A 21,517-nucleotide genomic window follows, 5' to 3' on the forward strand; every position below is an offset into this window, starting at 1 on the left:
AACTTCTAAGGCGGTAGGGATAATAAGGAGGGGAGTGGTTTGTTACACACAAGAGCAACCGCTCACCTATTGGTCAGCTCATACAGCAGTTACAACTCCAACACCGCCAAAACATCTGCTATGCAGGTGTTTGCCAACGCAGGTTAACACTCAATCTGATTAAATCGAGGCCTTACTTTCATCAGCAGTGCTCAGTAGTTCGATATTAGCTTTATTAATGTAATGGTAAGGAGAATTTTGGTGGAATGCATTCAGTTGTGCAACTGACTAGGTTTCCGATTTCCCTTTCCCTATTTGATCTATCAGATGAATACGTTCTCTGTGTGTGTGTGTGCTCATGTGTATATTCCAACCTTTCATCTCCACACTGTGTGGATTTGTTTTTTTTGCTCTTTCATGTGAACCAGGAAACTCTCAGGAGTTCCCATAGTAACACCATATTAGTCTTGATCATCAAGCTGATGTTTTCATTGTGTGGTTTCGTCAAAATAGGCGCCAAGATATGGGAACCAAAAATATCTTAACAATTGCATAAATCTGGAAATGATTTATGTTACCTGTCTGTATGTTCATAAAGCATACATGACACATCATAAACATGACATAACTATTAATTATGCTTCGTAGCTCTGTAATTCTCCAGAAATGGGATTACTGTAACTCTGTAAACTCATTAGAGACTATTGACTGTTTGATGACAACCAGGGAGAGAGTTCTTGTTCTTTCTCATTTCATATAATTCCCATTTCAGACACATATAGAATAATGGCTTCAATAAGAGGTGGAATTGATTAATCTGGGTGTGCATAGCTACTCTTGCCCCTGGGCTGAAGACAGGCCTGATTTCTGTATGGGCCTCCTCTCCAACATCAATAGTAATACTATTAGCATAATCTCTTATCTCTCCAAGGAACTGCACAGAATGTATAAATATTGGCCATTAAAAGTAAATGACTTCTGAAGACAGTCATTGCCTGGTCCTCTGACATCCTTTTAGATGTCTCTGTACTACAGACAGCCTTTTGCTTGACAATAAAGCATTTATGAAAATCTGGAGTTTGAGCACCAGCCTTTGATGTGAACTTTTAAGGACATGAAATATGCAAGAAGTCGTCAAGTCATAGTGTAGCTACTAGACGCTGTAGGAAAAACACAGATACAGTGAAAAGAGAGAGGCTTCTGCCCGTCTGCCAGTATGGATTCTCTGTTATCTCTGTTGTTATCTCTGTTGTACAGTCAACTCCTGGCTCGGGTCTGAGGAAGGCCCGGCACGACGGGGGGAGATGGGAGATCAAACTCCTGTTATCTCTGTTGTACAGTCAACTCCTGGCTCGGATCTGAGGAAGGCCCGGCACGACGGGGGGAGATGGGAGATCAAACTCCTGTTATCTCTGTTGTTATCTCTGTTGTACAGTCAACTCCTGACTCAGATCTGAGGAAGGCCCGGCACGACGGGGGGAGATGGGAGATCAAACTCCTGTTATCTCTGTTGTACAGTCAACTCCTGACTCAGATCTGAGGAAGGCCCGGCACGACGGGGGGAGGTGGGAGATCAAACTCCTGTTATCTCTGTTGTACAGTCAACTCCTGACTCAGATCTGAGGAAGGCCCGGCACGACGGGGGGAGATGGGAGATCAAAGTCCTGTTATCTCTGTTGTACAGTCAACTCCTGACTCAGATCTGAGGAAGGCCCGGCACGACGGGGGGAAGTGGGAGATCAAACTCCAGTTATGCTTCTCAGCTTCAATCTTCACAACAAACCAGATAACATGACATCAAATGTGTTTGTTGTAAGTTGAACAGTTTAACTGAGGAGCAATGGTGAACGACCAACAAACATTTCACCAACATCTCAATCAGATTCTCACATCTTGCCATGATTGAACAATATTTCAGACTCATAATTAAGAAAAATGCAATATACTATGTGATTGGTTCTTACAGCTTGTTTCATTTTTGACACAAGATGTTTTATCCGAGGTGGAACATCAACAGGGAAAAAGTAATCAACACACATATGGGAAGAGCAGGATGTCATGCTGGTTGGAGGTATCTTGGGGGATTTAGGATTGTGATTGGAGGAAGAGCAGGATTTAATGCTTATTGGAGGTATCTTGGGGGAATTTGGATGGTGATTTGGTGAAGAGAGAGATGGAATGCTGATTGGAGGTATCTTGGGGGATTTGGGATTGTGATTGGTGGAAGATCCGGATGTAACGCTCATTGGAGGTATCTAGGAGGATTTGGGATCGTGATTGGGGGAATAGCGAGATGTATTGCTGATTGGCAGTATCTTGGGGGATTTGGGATCGTGATTGGGTGAATCATTCACACCAGAGGTAGCTGTAGCTATAGGATGAACATGGTGGACGATCCCTATAAGACCAATATCACAACCTTATTGCTGCTGTGCCTTGAAGAACCTTTAGGGACAGATAGGTGGAGACCAACACCACAACCTTATCGCTGCTGTGCCTTGATGGAACCTTTAGGGACAGATAGGTGGAGACCAACACCACAACCTTATTGCTGCTGTGCCTTGATGGAACCTTTAGGGACAGATAGGTGGAGACCAACACCACAACCTTATTGCTGCTGTGCCTTGATGGAACCTTTAGGGACAGATAGGTGGAGACCAACACCACAACCTTATCGCTGCTGTGCCTTGATGGAACCTTTAGGGACAGATAGGTGGAGACCAACACCACAACCTTATCGCTGCTGTGCCTTGATGGAGTCTTTAGGGACAGATAGGTGGAGACCAACACCACAACCTTATTGCTGCTGTGCCTTGATGGAGTCTTTAGGGACAGATAGGTGGAGACCAACACCACAACCTTATTGCTGCTGTGCCTTGATGGAACCTTTAGGGACAGATAGGTGGAGGCCAACACCACAACCTTATTGCTGCTGTGCCTTGATGGAACCTTTAGGGACAGATAGGTGGAGACCAACACCACAACCTTATTGCTGCTGTGCCTTGATGGAGTCTTTAGGGACAGATAGGTGGAGACCAACACCACAACCTTATTGCTGCTGTGCCTTGATGGAACCTTTAGGGACAGATAGGTGGAGACCAACACCACAACCTTATCGCTGCTGTGCCTTGATGGAACCTTTAGGGACAGATAGGTGGAGACCAACACCACAACCTTATCGCTGCTGTGCCTTGATGGAACCTTTAGGGACAGATAGGTGGAGGGAAAAGATGTGGAGCAAAACAATGGAGGAAGAACATGTGTATCTCTTCTGTAATTGTCTTCATACCCTCCCCCCAGCCCACACCATCATATACACAGCAGATAGTCAATAACACTGAGGACCCAGTGGTCTCCATCCCTCTGTCTGTCTGCATCTCTATTTCAGCAGTTAGTCTATAACACTGACCCAGTGGTCTCTATCCCTCTGTCTGTCTGCATCTCTATTTCAGCAGGTAGTCTATAACACAGAGGACCCAGTGGTCTCCATCCCTCTGTCTGTCTGCATCTCTATTTCAGCAGGTAGTCTATAACACTGTGACCCAGTGGTCTCCATCCCTCTGTCTGTCTGCATCTCTATTTCAGCAGGTAGTCTATAACACTGTGACCCAGTGGTCTCCATCCCTCTGTCTGTCTGCATCTCTATTTTAGCAGGTAGTCTATAACACTGAGGACCCAGTGGTCTCCATCCCTCTGTCTGTCTGCATCTCTATTTCAGTAGGTCGTCTATAACACAGAGGACCCAGTGGTCTCTTTCCCTCTGTCTGTCTGCATCTCTATTTCAGCAGGTCGTCTATAACACAGAGGACCCAGTGGTCTCTATCCCTCTGTCTGTCTGCATCTCTATTTCAGTAGGTAGTCCATAACACTGACCCAGTGGTCTCTATCCCTCTGTCTGTCTGCATCTCTATTTCAGCAGGTAGTCTATAACACTGTGACCCAGTGGTCTCCATCCCTCTGTCTGTCTGCATCTCTATTTCAGCAGGTAGTCTATAACACAGAGGACCCAGTGGTCTCTATCCCTCTGTCTGTCTGCATCTCTATTTCAGTAGGTAGTCCATAACACTGAGGACCCAGTGATCTCTATCCCTCTGTCTGTCTGCATCTCTATTTCAGTAGGTAGTCCATAACACTGACCCAGTGGTCTCTATCCCTCTGTCTGTCTGCATCTCTATTTCAGTAGGTAGTCCATAACACTGACCCAGTGGTCTCTATCCTTCTGTCTGTCTGCATCTCTATTTCAGCAGGTAGTCTATAACACTGAGGACCCAGTGGTCTCTATCCCTCTGTCTGTCTGCATCTCTATTTTAGCAGGTAGTCTATAACACTGTGACCCAGTGGTCTCTTTCCCTCTGTCTGTCCACATCTCTATTTCAGTAGGTAGTCCATAACACTGAGGACCCAGTGATCTCTATCCCTCTGTCTGTCTGCACCTCTATTTCAGCAGGTAGTCTATAACACTGAGGACCCAGTGATCTCTATCCCTCTGTCTGTCTGCACCTCTATTTCAGCAGGTAGTCTATAACACTGAGGACCCAGTGGTCTCTATCCCTCTGTCTGTCTGCACCTCTATTTTAGCAGGTAGTCTATAACACTGATCCAGTGGTCTCTATCCCTCTGTCTGTCTGCTTCTCTATTGCTCTTTGTATGCCATTTCTAAAATGGCTGCACCCCATTCGTTTTGCTTGTCCGCAAAGTTCTTCATTCCAGTTTTAGACACCCATTGCTCTCTGTCTTGTTCTATGTTCGCTCTAGAACAGGGATGGGCAACTGGTGGCCTGCCACCCCCCCCCCCCCCCCCTTTTGGGGGGAGGAACTCAGTCGGGGTCTCATCTTACTGTTGAGAGTTGGAATAGTAGAATACACAAGGTGTCATTTCGAAATGTGTTTGTGCATCAACACTTTTTCTCTTGTGATGTCAGTCACTGATAGTCACTCAATTAGCCACGTCAGCTAACATTTGTTCGATGGGTAAGTTAGTCTAGCGGTCAGCTATCTAAGCTTGATATCATAGTGGAATTACTGACTGGGTGCCCCCATTGATTTTGTTAGTCAGTCTCACTCAGACATCATATTACAAACGTATTATATTATTATATTATTACATACAAGCATTTCTCTCCACCTTATGGCAAAATGTGTAGAATTCAGGACATTAGCTGTAAAACAGTGTGTTTTACAGCTAATTTCCTTTCCACCCTGTTTCAAAATGAGTAGAATTGCATGAATTAAGTCAGAAAATTGCAAAAACCTATTGTTGAAGGAATTCTAAATTCCTCTGTTTTAATTCCCAATCAAAATGAAACACTCTGTCAATGCATTAAGGGTTTGTAGACCCTTATTTTATAAGAATGGTCAAAGCCCCAGTCTTAAAAGTCAGGTAACAGCCTTTATTTCCAGAGAGTACTGCCTTCATACACATTTTACCACAGGTTTTAAACTGAAAATGACGTCAGCGTTTTCTAAATGTTCTATCTCTTCTTGACACTGGTAGAGAGGCCCCATAGTTCTCAAGCCTTCCCTCCTCGCCTAGAGCCAAGGTCAGTCAGTGTAGATAAGCATTCTAGACAGTCTAGAGATAGTCCGTCCCTGCCATCTGGAGATAGTTCATTCATTTGTACCAAGGCACTGTTCTAAACTCCTGACTACATTGTATACAATTGGGAATGGGAGCAAGAGAGAAAATTCATACATGTACAGTACATAATAGCATTTGGACTAGTCAGTCCTGATTGAAATGTATACATAATTAGTCATCATTGATAAAAATTCCCTTAACACCTATCTCCTCCCGTTCCAATTTGTAATGTGTGTGACAGCGATGAGCCGGTGCTGTGATTACATCTATCCTTTTATTAGGATTGAGGCCTTGGAGCTGATATGAATGGCTTTAATATGATATGTAAAGATGGCCCATATTACCACTAAAGGGGAGAGAGATTGAATTAAAACACATGACCTAGCTATTTATCATTCACTTCCTCAATTACAATGACAGTTATAATAATATAGGCTGTGAGTGGATAGCGGATACGTCTCTATGAAACTTTAATCAACACTTAGAGATACTCTTCATCCAGAAAGGTTCCTGTCATTCTGTTTCTCTTCAAAACATGTTTTCAATCCCATCACTTTGGACCAATGTTCAAAACTGGATGCTTGCTGCACAAGCTTTGGTGACTTTAATATAAAATTAATTGAAAACAGTAATGGAGAACCTCCATGTCCAATTCAACTGACTGGAATTGTCGAGGTGGCAGGCAGGGGAGGAGAGGAACAGTGGGGTTATGTGAGGATGCCAGACCGCTGGATGATGGGAGGAATGTCGAGGTTCAGGGGGTACCACCCACAGCTCTCTGAACAGTGGATCCTGATTATGCCTCCCCATGCAGTCGTCTGGGAGATGTGTGGCACATTGTATCTCGACACACAGAAGTATGGCAGCTGAGTGTATGTGTTATAATGTGTTACTGTGTGTGTGTGTGTGTGTGTGTGTGTGTGTGTGTGTGTGTGTGTGTGTGTGTGTGTGTGTGTGTGTGTGTGTGTGTGTGTGTGTGTGTGTGTGTGTGTGTGTGTGTGTGTGCTATTCTGTGTGTGTGCTATTCTGTGTGTGTGCTATTCTGTGTGTGTGCTATTCTGTGTGCGTGCTATTCTGTGTGCGTGCTATTCTGTGTGTGTGCTATTCTGTATGTGTGTGTGCTATTCTGTGTGTCTGTGTGTGTGTGTGTTATAATGTGATACTGTGTGTGTGTGCTATTGTGTGTGTGCTATTCTGTATGTGTGTGTGCTAATCTGTGTGTGTGTGTGTGTGTGTGTGTGTATGTGTGTGTGTGTGTGTGTGTGTGTTATAATGCGATACTGTGTGTGTGTGTGTGTGTGTGTGTGCTATTTTGTGTGTGCTATTCTGTATGTGTGTGTGCTAATCTGTGTGTGTGTGTGTGTTATAATGTGATACTGTGTGTGTGTGTTATAATGTGATACTGTGTGTGTGTGTATGTTATAATGTGATACTGTGTGTGTGTGTGTGTGTGTGTGTGTGTGTGTTGTAATGTGATACTGTGTGTATTATAATGTGATACTGTGTGTGTTATAATGTGATACTGTGTGTGTGTGTGTTATAATGTGATACTGTGTGTGTGTGTTATAATGTGATACTGTGTGTGTGTGTTTGTGTGCTATTCTGTATGTGTGTATGCTATTCTGTGTGTCTGTGTGTGTGTTATAATGTGATATTGTGTGTGTGTGCTATTGTGTATGTGCTATTCTGTATGTGTGTGTGCTAATCTGTGTGTGTGTGTGTGTTAAAATACGATACAGTGTGTGTGTGTTATAATGTGATACTGTGTGTGTGTGTGTGTGTGTGTGTGTGTGTGTGTGTGTGTGTGTTGTAATGTGATACTGTGTGTGTTATAATGTGATACTGTGTGTGTGTGCTATTGTGTGTGTGCTATTCTGTATGTGTGTGTGCTAATCTGTGTGTGTGTGTGTGTTATAATGCGATACTGTGTGTGTATTATAATGTGATACTGTGTGTGTGTGTGTATTATAATGTGATACTGTGTGTGTGTGTGTTATAATGTGATACTGTGTGTGTGTGCTATTGTGTGTGTGCTATTCTGTATGTGTGTGTGCTATTCTGTGTGTGTGTGTGTGTGTGTGTGTTATAATGCGATACTGTGTGTGTGTTATAATGCGATACTGTGTGTGTGTGTGTGTGTGTGTGTGTGTGTGTGTGTGTGTGTGCTATTTTGTGTGTGCTATTCTGTATGTGTGTGTGCTAATCTGTGTGTGTGTTATAATGTGATACTGTGTGTGTGTGTTATAATGTGATACTGTGTGTGTGTGTGTGTGTGTGTGTGTGTGTGCTATTTTGTGTGTGCTATTCTGTATGTGTGTGTGCTAATCTGTGTGTGTGTTATAATGTGATACTGTGTGTGTGTGTTATAATGTGATACTGTGTGTGTGTGATACTGTGTGTGTTGTAATGTGATACTGTGTGTGTTATAATGTGATACTGTGTGTGTGTGTGCTATTCTGTATGTGTGTGTGCTATTCTGTGTGTCTGTGTGTGTGTGTTATGTGATACTGTGTGTGTGTGCTATTGTGTATGTGCTATTCTGTATGTGTGTGTGCTAATCTCTGTGTGTGTGTGTGTGTGTGTGTGTGTGTGTGTGTGTGTGTGTGTGTGTGTGTGTGTGTGTGTGTGTGTGTTATAATGCGATACTGTGTGTGTATTATAATGTGATACTGTGTGTGTGTGTATTATAATGTGATACTGTGTGTGTGTGTTATAATGTGATACTGTGTGTGTGTGCTATTGTGTATGTGCTATTCTGTATGTGTGTGTGCTAATCTGTGTGTGTGTGTGTGTTATAATGAGATACTGTGTGTGTGTGTTATAATGTGATACTGTGTGTGTGTGTGTGTGTGTGTGTGTGTGTGTGTGTGTGTGTGTGTGTGTGTGTGTGTGTGTGTGTGTGTGTGTGTGTGTGTGTGTGTGTGTGTGTGTGTGTGTGTTGTAATGTGATACTGTGTGTGTGTGTTATAACGTGATACTGTGTGTGTGTTATAATGTGATACTGTGTGTGTGTGCTATTCTGTATGTGTGTGTGCTATTCTGTGTGTCTGTGTGTGTGTGTGTGTGCTATTCTGTATGTGTGTGTGCTAATCTGTGTGTGTGTGTGTGTTATAATGTGATACTGTGTGTGTGTGTGTGTGTGTTATAATGTGATACTGTGTCTGTGTGTGTGTGTTATAATGTGATACTGTGTGTGTGTGCTATTGTGTGTGTGCTATTCTGTATGTGTGTGTGCTAATCTGTGTGTGTGTGTGTGTGTGTGTTAAAATACGATACTGTGTGTGTGTGTTATAATGTGATACTGTGTGTGTGTGTGTTATAATGTGATACTGTGTGTGTGTGTGTGTGTATGTGTGTGTGTGTGTGTTGTAATGTGATACTGTGTGTGTTATAATGCAATACTGTGTGTGTGTGTTATAATGTGATACTGTGTGTGTGTTATAATGTGATACTGTGCGTGTGTGTGTGTGTGTGCTATTCTGTGTGTTTTTATTTTTGTATTATTTTTATTTCACCTTTATCTAACCAGGTAGAGGTAAGTGGAGGCAAAATAATTACAATTTTGCATTAAAACTGGAGTGATAGATGTGCAGATGATCATATGCAAGTAGAGATACTGGGGTGCAAAAGAGCAAGAGGATAAATAACAATATGGGGATGAGGTAGTTGGGTGTGCTATTTGCAGATTGGCTATGTACAGGTTCAGTGATCGGTAAGCTGCTCTGACAGCTGATGCTTAAAGTTAGAGAGGGAGATACAGTATAAGTCTCCAGCTTCAGTGATTCCTGCAATTTGTTCCAGTCATTGGTAGCAGAGAACTGGAAGGAAAGGCAGCCAAAGGAAGTGTTGGCTTTGGGGATGACCAGTGAAATATACCTTCTGGAGTGTGTGCTACGGGTGGGTATTGCTATGGTGACCAGTGAGCTGAGATAAGGTGGGCCTTTACCTAGCAAAGACTTATAGATGACCTGGAGCCAGTGGGTTTGGCGATGAATATGTATGCAGATTTCTGGGCGTGGAAGTGTAGATTTGTGTGTGGGTGTGTGTGCCTTCCTCTCTCACAGTGTGTGCCTTCCTCTCTCACTTCCTCTCTCATCTGTGTGGGTCTCTCTTACTTGTTCACCCTTTAACATTTTCCTCTCCTATTCCAGTTTAGATGAGTTTCATTCTTCACTCTGTCCATTTTCCATTCAGCAGGAGGTATCCGTGAGTGCATTGAAATGAAATGGGGTGTAAAGAAGCCTATGAGTTTAATGAATGATGACCAGCCTCTGGCTATTGTTGATGCACACACAAACACAGTATTTCTCTCAATGTCTCACCTTATCCTCTCTCTCTCTCTCTCTCTCTCTCTCTCTCCTTACTTCCGACGCCGACAGAGATGGCCGCCTCGCTTCGCGTTTCTAGGAAACTATGCAGTGTTTTGTTTTTTTTACGTGTTATTTCTTACATTAGTACCCCAGGTCATCTTAGGTTTCATTACATTCAGTCGAGAAGAACTACTGAATATAAGATCAGCGTCAACTCACCATCAGTACGACCAAGAATATGTTTTTCGCGACTTGGATCCTGTGTTCTGCCTTACAAACAGGACAACGGAATGGATCGCATGCAGCGACCCAAAAAAACGACTCCGAAAAAGAGGGAAACAAGGTGGTCTTCTGGTCAGACTCCGGAGACGGGCACACCGTGCACCACTCCCTAGCATTCTTCTTGCCAATGTCCAGTCTCTTGACAACAAGGTTGATGAAATCCGAGCAAGGGTAGCATTCCAGAGGGACATCAGAGACTGTAACGTTCTAGGCTTCACGGAAACATGGCTCACTGGAGAGACGCTATCCGAAGTGGTGCAGCCAACGGGTTTCTCCATGCATCGCGCCGACAGAAACAAACACCTTTCTGGTAAGAAGAGGGGTGGGGGCGTATGCCTTATGGCTAACGAGACATGGTGCGATGAAAGAAACATACAGGAACTCAAATCCTTCTGTTCACCTGATTTAGAATTCCTCACAATCAAATGTAGACCGCATTATCTACCAAGAGAATTCTTTTCGATTATAATCACAGCCGTATATATCCCCCCCAAGCAGACACATCGATGGCTCTGAATGAACTTTATTTAACTCTTTGCAAACTGGAAACCATTTATCCGGAGGCTGCATTCATTGTAGCTGGGGATTTTAACAAGGCTAATCTGAAAACAAGACTCCCTAAATTTTATCAGCATATCGATTGCGCAACCAGGGGTGGAAAATCCTTGGATCACTGTTACTCTAACTTCCGTGACGCATATAAGGCCCTGCCCCGCCCCCCTTTCGGAAAAGCTGACCATGACTCCATTTTGCTGATCCCTGCCTACAGACAAAAACCTAAACAAGAAGCTCCCACGCTGAGGTCTGTCCAACGCTGGTCCGACCAAGCTGACTCCACACTCCAAGACTGCTTCCATCACGTGGACTGGGACATGTTTCGTATTGCGTCAGATAACAACATTGACGAATACGCTGATTCGGTGTGCGAGTTCATTAGAACGTGCGTTGAAGATGTCGTTCCCATAGCAACGATTAAAACATTCCCTAACCAGAAACCGTGGATTGATGGCAGCAATCGCGTGAAACTGAAAGCGCGAACCACTGCTTTTAATCAGGGCAAGGTGTCTGGTAACATGACCGAATACAAACAGTGCAGCTATTCCCTCCGCAAGGCTATCAAACAAGCTAAGCGTCAGTACAGAGACAAAGTAGAATCTCAATTCAACGGCTCAGACACAAGAGGCATGTGGCAGGGTCTACAGTCAATCACGGACTACAGGAAGAAATCCAGCCCAGTCACGGACCAGGATGTCTTGCTCCCAGGCAGACTAAATAACTTTTTTGCCCACTTTGAGGACAATACAGTGCCACTGACACGGCCTGCAACGGAAACATGCGGTCTCTCCTTCACTGCAGCCGAGGTGAGTAAAACATTTAAACGTGTTAACCCTCGCAAGGCTGCAGGCCCAGACGGCATCCCCAGCCGCGCCCTCAGAGCATGCGCAGACCAGCTGGCTGGTGTGTTTACGGACATATTCAATCAATCCCTATACCAGTCTGCTGTTCCCACATGCTTCAAGAGGGCCACCATTGTTCCTGTTCCCAAGAAAGCTAAGGTAACTGAGCTAAACGACTACCGCCCCGTAGCACTCACTTCTGTCATCATGAAGTGCTTTGAGAGACTAGTCAAGGACCATATCACCTCCACCCTACCCTACCTGACACCCTAGACCCACTCCAATTTGCTTACCGCCCAAATAGGTCCACAGACGATGCAATCTCAACCACACTGCACACTGCCCTAACCCATCTGGACAAGAGGAATACCTATGTGAGAATGCTGTTCATCGACTACAGCTCGGCATTCAACACCATAGTACCCTCCAAGCTCGTTATCAAGCTCGAGACCCTGGGTCTCGACCCCGCCCTGTGCAACTGGGTACTGGACTTCCCGCCCCCAGGTGGTGAGGGTAGGCAACAACATCTCCTCCCCGCTGATCCTCAACACTGGGGCCTCACAAGGGTGCGTTCTGAGCCCTCTCCTGTACTCCCTGTTCACCCACGACTGCGCGGCCACGCACGCCTCCAACTCAATCATCATGTTTGCGGACGACACAACAGTGGTAGGCTTGATTACCAACAACGACGAGACGGCCTACAGGGAGGAGCTGAGGGCCCTCGGAGTGTGGTGTCAGGAACATAACCTCACACTCAACGTCAACAAAACTAAGGAGATGATTGTGGACTTCAGGAAACAGCAGAGGGAACACCCCCTTATCCACATCGATGGAACAGTAGTGGAGAGGGTAGCAAGTTTTAAGTTCCTCGGCATACACATCACAGACAAACTGAATTGGTCTCTTCAACCTCAGGAGGCTGAAGGAATTCGGCTTGTCACCAAAAGCACTCACAAACTTCTACAGATGCACAATCGAGAGCATCCTGGCGGGCTGTATCACCGCCTGGTACGGCAACTGCTCCGCCCTCAACCGCAAGGCTCTCCAGAGGGTAGTGAGGTCTGCACAACGCATCACCGGGGTCAAACTACCTGCCCTCCAGGACACCTACACCACCCGATGCTACAGGAAGGCCATAAAGATCATCAAGGACATCAACCACCCGAGCCACTGCCTGTTCACCCCGCTATCATCCAGAAGGCGAGGTCAGTACAGGTGCATCAAAGCTGAGACCGAGAGACTGAAAAACAGCTTCTATCTCAAGGCCATCAGACTGTTAAACAGCCACCACTAACATTGAGTGGCTGCTGACAACACACTGACACTGACTCAACTCCATCCACTTTAATAATGGGAATTGATGGGAAATTATGTAAATATATCACTAGCCACTTTAAACAATGCTACCTTATATAATGTTACTTACCCTACATTATTAATCTCATATGCATACGTATATACTGTACTCTATATCATCGACTGCATCCTTATGTAATACATGTATCACTAGTCACTTTAACAATGACACTTTGTTTACATACTCATCTTATATGTATATACTGTACTCGATACCATCTACTGTATCTTGCCTGCTCTGTACCATCACTCATTCATATATCCTTTTGCACATATTCTTTATCCCCTTACACTGTGTATAAGACAGTAGTTTAGGAATTGTTAGTTAGATTACCTGTTGGTTATTACTGCATTGTCGGAACTAGAAGCACAAGCATTTCGCTACACTCGCATTAACATCTGCTAACCATGTGTATGTGACAAATAAAATTTGATTTGATTTGATTTCTCTCTCTCTTCCTCTCTCTCTCCCTCTCTCTCTCCCTCTCTCTCTCTCTTCCTCTCTCTCACTCTCTGTCTGAATGCTATTAGTATGCTGTGCTGTGCAGGCTGCTGTGTGCAGGGAGATAAATGAATTGATATTTGAGTGGTGGGGAGAGGTAGCGACAGTTCCACTCCAACGGACACACTTATACACGTTGACCCACTTTTGAAGCTGAGTGCTCACTGTCAAACTGAGGCTGCAAATCAGGAAGCGCTCAAGAGAGCCAAGTCAATGTCACTTGAGGCCCAATTCAATCAAAGTGCTAACCAGGAGTTTCTGGAATAATGCAAAACAAAGCTTGCCATGGCATCAGGCATGCTTTTACATTTGAGTCTGTAAACATTGTTTTGTTACAAACGTGAATCAAAAATGTATATCCCAGTGTAGTGGGATAAAGCTGTTGTTTTGTATATTCCTCAACACCCTGGTCAGGGGTTTTGCTTGATTAGGACCCCTTTAGTCTGTAAAATGGACTCAATCATTTATCAAAACACAATGAAACAATAGTGTTCTCTTTTATATACAAGTATTGTCCACATACAATAAATCATGGATTTCAAATACCTTGGTGCCCATAGGAGGGAGATTTGTGAAAGACAGGGGAAATCCCTCCAGTGTTGGGTATTTTCAGCAGAAAGAGGTCATCTCTAACCCAGGGGAGGTGGCACCAGCTGGCTGGAGGCGTTGGACACCGGAGTAAAGGAACTGGTATTAATGTCTTGTATTTCATCATCAGCCAATGAGGAGCTAAGTGTCCCCTCTAAGTGTCCCCTCTCCCTCTCCCTCTCTACCTGAACCCACACATCACACAAAATAATACTAAAGTATTATGTTATAGCATCACCCTCAGTTAAATAAAGGTTCAATTTAAAAACATTATAATAATAACTAAAATAAAAAAGGTTAAGGTTAATTTTGAATAAACTGCAATGAATGTCAGGTTGTTAATAAAAGTAAATTCCCCAATTTATGGATGCACATTTTTCTCACACTTACCCATCGCCCTTAACACAAAAACCTCATTTATTGATGGATGGGGGCTATTTAAACGTTTGTGAGGCATAATTGTGTCTTTTTACCCCGAGGTAACCTCGTAAAGAGGATTTCCCAGATGGATGGAGGGTGTTATAATAAAATTCATGGTAGCAGGTTATTCATCCAATATCCCACTGTTATTTCATTTGTCAAGAGGCTCTCATTTGCAGGAGAAGTTTTGCAAGCAACACCAAGAGTACCCTCATTTATGCCTTAAATCCTTAAATCTGATAAATGAGGGTTATTAGAAAGCTCTGTGGAGAGAGAGAGAGGGAAAGAGAGAGAGAGAGGAGGGAGGGTGAGAGGACTGAAGAGCTTGTCCTCCCCAAATCAGATTTGCCCCAGGCTCTAAATATAGCACTGGCGATATCAGGACACCTCCCTAGAGGAACCAGCTGTCCTACCATACTGAGGGTATCCTAAATTATTAGAGTTTTGTTAATGCAAGTGACAAATTGCCCTGGATTGTGTGTGTGTGTGTGTGTGTGTGTGTGTGTGTGTGTGTGTGTGTGTGTGTGTGTGTGTGTGTGTGTGTGTGTGTGTGTGTGTGTGTGTGTGTGTGTGTGTGTGTGTGTGTGTGTGTGTGTGTGTGTGTCCAAATGTGTGGCTCTGCACTGGGTGGCACAATTATACTTTGTCTTTACTGCACAACAGTTCCAATAATATTCATTGTGAAGGAATTTGGTTATAAAAAAGACAATATTTGGCCTAGGCAAATACTTATGCTCAATACTGATGCTCAATACTGTTGTTCAATACTTTTGTATTTAATTTATGGATTCTTATAAATGGTTATAACAACTACTACTCAAACATCATACAGAAATATAGGTCAAATGTGTGGGCTTGGAGCCAGAAAGGGAGAGAGAGAGAGAGGTAGAGAGAGAGAGGTAGAGAGAGGTAGAGAGAGAGAGAGGGAGAGGTAGAGAGAGAAGTAGAGCGAGACAGAGAGAGAGACAGAGAGAGAGAGAGAGAGAGAGTAATATGAACGGATTCCAGCGTCAGGAGAGCGTCCAGTCAGTTAACCACTAGAAAGGTCAGCTGTGTTTATTGTCTTGGCAAAACAACGTTGCAGTAGGTCACTTTAGCCTAATGGCAGCTGTTTCTGTACTCTACTGAGTCAACAGCGTTTTTCATTTTTGTGCACAGTCACTTTTGAAACATTTCAATCTGTCTCCATATTTATACAGTATCTCATGTCAACCCAAAGGTTCATATATTTAAAAATACGGGGTCTTAATTTAACCACCCTGTTGTTCTAGGAGTGTTCCTATACAGCAGGAATTGCAAACATGTAGTGTATTTGAGGTTTAAAAAGGCTTCTAAAATGATTAATTTCTACATTAACATTTCAGACTTGATTTGCCCTTACTAAAAATGTACCAACCCCTACAAAAATGTCCACTAATTATAAAATAATTCACCTTTCCTGTTGCTGCAGGATTATTTTCCTGCTGTGAGAAACGGGTCAGACCACACTGGATTTCGGAGTATAAATGCACAGATGAACCACCACCAGCCAAATCCTCTTTCCTTCAGCTGGTGTCAGGAGGATCACGGAGGCTGTTAGACGTGAGGGCTCGGCTCATTGGCTCAGCTGCTCAGCAGCAGGCCCGGCCCGGAAGTATACAGGAAGGGATTTGTCTCCAGAGGAAGAAGACACTTATTTATCATATTCATCTATTCTAATGCACTTAACCTGATCTACCCAGAAGGTTAGCTCAGATGTGACACATGCATTGATTACAGTTCATCCACCGCACACAGACTGTGTCTCCAGAGACCTTGGCCTTGTTAATTAGAATGCATTGTAGTTAATATGCTGCATTGAAATTAAACAGTTACTGGAAAATGCTGTGTGCGAGTCAACAGTAATATGTTGTGGCAGTGGCGATTTTAGCATGTAAATCTTGGTGCGGGCTAACTAAACTTTTTTCCTTTTCATGCACAACACAACAAACGGTGCCCACAAACTGTTAGGGCCTACATAAAGCTGTCTCAACAGCAGAGTCCCAACAGCAGAGTCCCAACAGCAGAGTCTCAACAGCAGTCCCAACATCTTTATAATGTTTACATACCCTACATTACTCATCTCATATATTTATATATATATACTGTACTCTATACCATCTACTGCATCTTGCCTATGCCGTTCTGTACCATCACTCATTCATATATCTTTATGTACATATTCTTTATCCCTTTACACTTGTGTGTATAAGGTAGTAGTTGTGGAATTGTTAGGTAAGATTACTCGTTGGTTATTACTGCATTGTCAGAACTAGAAGCACAAGAATTTTGCTACACTTGCATTAACATCGGCTAACCATGTGTATGTGACAAATAAAATTTGATTTGATTTGACATCTTACCACTCCTACACCTGGCTATCAGCGGGGCCTTGTCTGGCAGTGAAACAGTTAATTCAGCCTCAATTATTGCCTTAAAATAACCCGCTGATATGGCTGACTTGCTTAAACAAATGTGGTTTCTACTGACAATTGAGGTGCACTAACTATGGCATAAAGGGGCGACGAGCGGATAAGAGGCCGTCCGTCATTTTTTTTAAGACATTAATGAGCGAGCGAGGACGGACTTAGTCAATATAAGTATTTGTTCAGCACTTTGGAAATGTACAGAGACAGAATTCAGAACATGGGCCTTTCTTACAGTATTTTCCCTGTACACCAAGTCAGAACTGTAGAATAAATAAAGGGGGCATATAAATAGACAATGAAAGCTTTTACAATATTCTATGATTACATTTCTCTAAAACAGGTGTCATGACATTGCCCTCCCTGGGTACAGCGAGCACCATCCCCCTTTCTCTGCACCATCCCCCTCTCTCTCTTCCCTCTACACCAGGCTCTGTTAGGCAGGTCATAATTTCCTGGAGGAGATTCTTCCTCATGGCAAGACAGTATAGAGCGAGAGAGAGAGTTTTCATAGAGAGAACAAAGGAACTTCTTCCACCTCTCAGAACTTGAGAACTGAACAATATTCATGTTCTGGAGAATGTATAAACGGTCGGTGAAGTAGCCAGCTACGAACTGGTCTGTTTGGTACAATTTTGAGAGACAATAGAGCCACATTACCATAACCCTGTTTATACAAGATTCTCAGTTGTGAGGTTTGCATCTAATTGTTGTATAAAATTAATGAGTAAAGATGAAACTATTTGTGAAATTATGTAATGTGATTTTAAACTGTTTAATAAAGGAAACTCCAATTCCCTTTGAAGTTTTACTAAATCATAGGCCCACCCCATGAGCACAGACATTGATCTGGCGTCGTGGGACAGACCCTTTCTGCTCGTCTTAATATAACCCCAGCTTTGGAATTTCTTGAAACCATGCTTCTCTCAATTTACGAGAGGGCTAAGGTTTGAGTAGAGACCAGCTTACCTCGATAACCACGATAGGGCTAAGGTTCCAGACTATTGCTGAATTCTTAACCATACCACGTGGTTAAACTCTGAGACTATGGAGCTGACAGAATAAGAACAAATCTTTGAAACTAATTACTAGTCTGCCGCTAGGAATACGGTACCATTGAACGCGAAGACCGACAACCGCCAAAACATCTATTCTATAACAACATTGCTGAACGTTACTCGTAACTATCCATCTAACAATGGCAGAGAGAGAGCAGACAAACTCTCCAACAGAAACAAACTTTCCAACAGAGATCATGACGACGCACTGAGTGTAAATATATATATTGATTGCAATTATTCCCGAATGAGTGAGCGTTCATGTGCAAAGGATTAGCATTTCAATTGTTATAATTATCAACTTTGAGTGTCTTTTATTTTTTCTCTCCCTCCTCAGTCCCTTTGTCTAACAAGCCGCAATGCCGGTTTAGCCCGCTATGGCACATTCCCCTATCTTATTCCTTGTAACCATATCTACTTGTTTGTTTGTATGCATTTCTGTGATTGATTATTTAGTTAGTAAATAAATGATTGAAGACAATTGATGTATGGATGACTCATAGTGAAGACTGGGTTCGTGCAGATAACCAACAATTTACTACGTTTGGAATGAGACTAACGTGAGGTAAAGCATAATTCATTAATTAGAAGACTAATTGATCAGATATTAAAATATCTGAAAGTTATATTAGGAAAATTATAATTTTAATTATAATATTTCCCTTGATGCCCCGACATCTTAGTTAATTACATTCACATGATTAAGTTAGTTTTCATCACCTAATAATAATTACAGAGAATTTATTTGATAAAAATAAGTCTTCAGTTTAATGATGCCAAAGTCATGACACAGGCTATAGGCTACATGTGCACCACCAAGTCAGAACAGTAGGCAAAATTATGAGGGGAAAAGGGACCAAATTATTAGGGTGAGGCACATGGGCTACTAACAGCTTACTCCACAACATACACTTAGTATTACTTTCTTAGCTACAGTAAACAGTTGAAGTCAGAAGTTTACATAAACCTAAGCCAAATAAATTTAAACTCAGTTACACACAATTCCTGACAATTAATCCAAGTAAAAATTCCCTGTCTTAGGTCAGTTAGGATCACCACTTTATTTTAAGAATGTGAAATGTCAGAATAATAGTAGAGAGAAGGATTTATTTAAACTTTTATTTCTTTCATCACATTCCCAGTGGGTCAGAAGTTTACATACACTCAATCAGTATTTGGTAGCATTGCCTTTAAATTGTTTAACTTGGGTTAAACGTTTCGGGTATCCTTCCACAATCTTCTCACAGTAAGTTGGGTGAATTTTAGCCCATTCCTCCTGACAGAGCTGGTGTAACTGAGTCAGGTTTGTAGGCATACATTACAGCTGTGTGCGAACACACTTTTTCAGTTCTACCCACAAATGTTCTATAGGATGGAGGCCAGGGCTTTGTGATGGCCACTCCAATACCTTGACTTTGTTGTTCGTAAGCCATTTTGTCACAACTTTGGAAGTATGCTTGGTGTCATTGTCCATTTGGAAGACCCTTTTGTGACCAAGCTTTAACTTCCTGACTGATGTATTGAGATGTTGCTTCACACAATTTTCCTCCCTTATGAAGCCATCTATTTTGTGAAGTGCACCAGTCCCTCCTGCAGCAAAGCATCCCCACAACATGATACTGCCACCCCTGTGCTTCACGGTTGGGATGGTGTTCTTCGGCTTGCAAGCCTCCCCCTTTTTCCTCCAAACATAATGATGGTCATTATGGTCAAACAGTCTTGCTTTAGTCTGTTTTTTTATGGCGGTTTTGGAGCAGTGGCTTTGTCCTTGCTGAGCGGCCTTTCAGGTTATGTCGATATAGGACTAATTTTACTGTGGATATACAGTGCCTTGCGAAAGTATTCGGCCCCCTTGAACTTTGCGACCTTTTGCCACATTTCAGGCTTCAAACATAAAGATATAAAACTGTATTTTTTTGTGAAGAATAAACAACAAGTGGGACACAATCATGAAGTGAATTTTTCAGTTTTTGATTTGTTAAAAAGTTTGAAATATCCAATAAATGTCGTTCCACTTCATGATTGTGTCCCACTTGTTGTTGATTCTTCACAAAAAAATACAGTTTTATATCTTTATGTTTGAAGCCTGAAATGTGGCAAAAGGTCGCAAAGTTCAAGGGGGCCGAATAATTTCGCAAGGCACTGTAGATACTTTTGTACCTGTTTCCTCCAGCATCTTCACAAGATCCTTTGCTGTGATTGATTTGCACCTTTCGCACCAAAGTACGTTCATCTCTAGGAGACATCTCTTGTGGAGGTCTACAAAAAAATTTCGGAGGTCTTGGCTGATTTCTTTTGATTTTCCCATGATGTCAGGCAAAGAGGCACTGAGTTTGAAGGTAGGACTTGGAATACATCCACAGGTACAACTTCTAAAGCCATGACATAATTTTCTGGAATTTATCAAGATGTTTAAAGGCACAGTCAACTTAGTCTATGTAAACTTCTGGGAACTGGGAACTAACTGGGAAGTCTGGAAAAAACAAGGTTGAATCATGATGACGTCAGTAATCTTCAGGGTGGAGCTCTAGAAAGAGGCACGAGTTCGCAGCTTTTTGGATGGGCACTTCTAGTGTCACTCTATGGCAGCACACAAGGGGCTTGAATTTTTTACCTTTACCCTTAGATTTGGTGGTGACGTAGTGTCCTCATGAGTGAGAGAACAGTGAGCCAATCACGGTGCAACTAGAAAACATTACCAACCCCTCCACACACATATTTTCCTCTGACTGCCGCACCACCACAGAAAGCACTGAGCTAGGCTGAAACACCTGCATTTTGGAGCTGCCTTCGTAATGAAAATATGTACTTTTTGCTCACATACATTTTCCTGACACCTAAAAGTACTTGTTACGTTTCGTACAAAATGTTAATGCACTTACCAAGACAAACGCGAGGTCGTCGCTACTGCCTCTTATCTGGCGGACTCACTAAACACAAAGACTACAATTACAAATGATGTCTGAGTGTTGGAGTGTTCCCCTGGCTGTCCGCAAATAGAAGAATCAACAGGACAATCAGACAATCTGGTTTGCTTCATATAAAGATTTTGAAATGATTTATAGCGTTTACTTTTACTTTTGATACATAACTATATTTTAGAAATTACATTTACCTTTTATACTTAAGTTGATTTGAAATCAAATACTTTTAGTCAAGTAGTATTTTACTTGGTGACTTTCACTTTTACTTGAGTCATTTTCTATTATGGTATCTTTACTTTTTCTCAAGTACGACAACTGGGTACCTTTTCCACCACTGTAGAGGCTATTTTGTAAATATGTCTCATAAAAACATACCACTACCAACTGGCTTCATGTTAGCAACAGATAAAATGAAGTTTTACGGTATTAATTAAATGATGATTAAATCCCTGCCTGCAGCCTGACCCGAGTTGAGGTATGTTAGTATAGATTAGTTAATGACAGACAGTACCAGACCACTGAGATAAATAGATTCTGCTGATCATCCAGAGTAATAAATGACCAACAGAAGAAAACAACACACAGTCCTAATCTCATCTGGTTCTACTCTTCCTCTTCCTGCCCAGTTATTGATCTCTGAAAGTCATTATGGAGCAGTATCATTTAATCAAAGCCTACA

This window comes from Oncorhynchus masou, unplaced genomic scaffold, assembly GCF_036934945.1.
Source record: "Oncorhynchus masou masou isolate Uvic2021 unplaced genomic scaffold, UVic_Omas_1.1 unplaced_scaffold_1020, whole genome shotgun sequence".
Taxonomy (NCBI): Eukaryota; Metazoa; Chordata; class Actinopteri; order Salmoniformes; family Salmonidae; genus Oncorhynchus; species Oncorhynchus masou.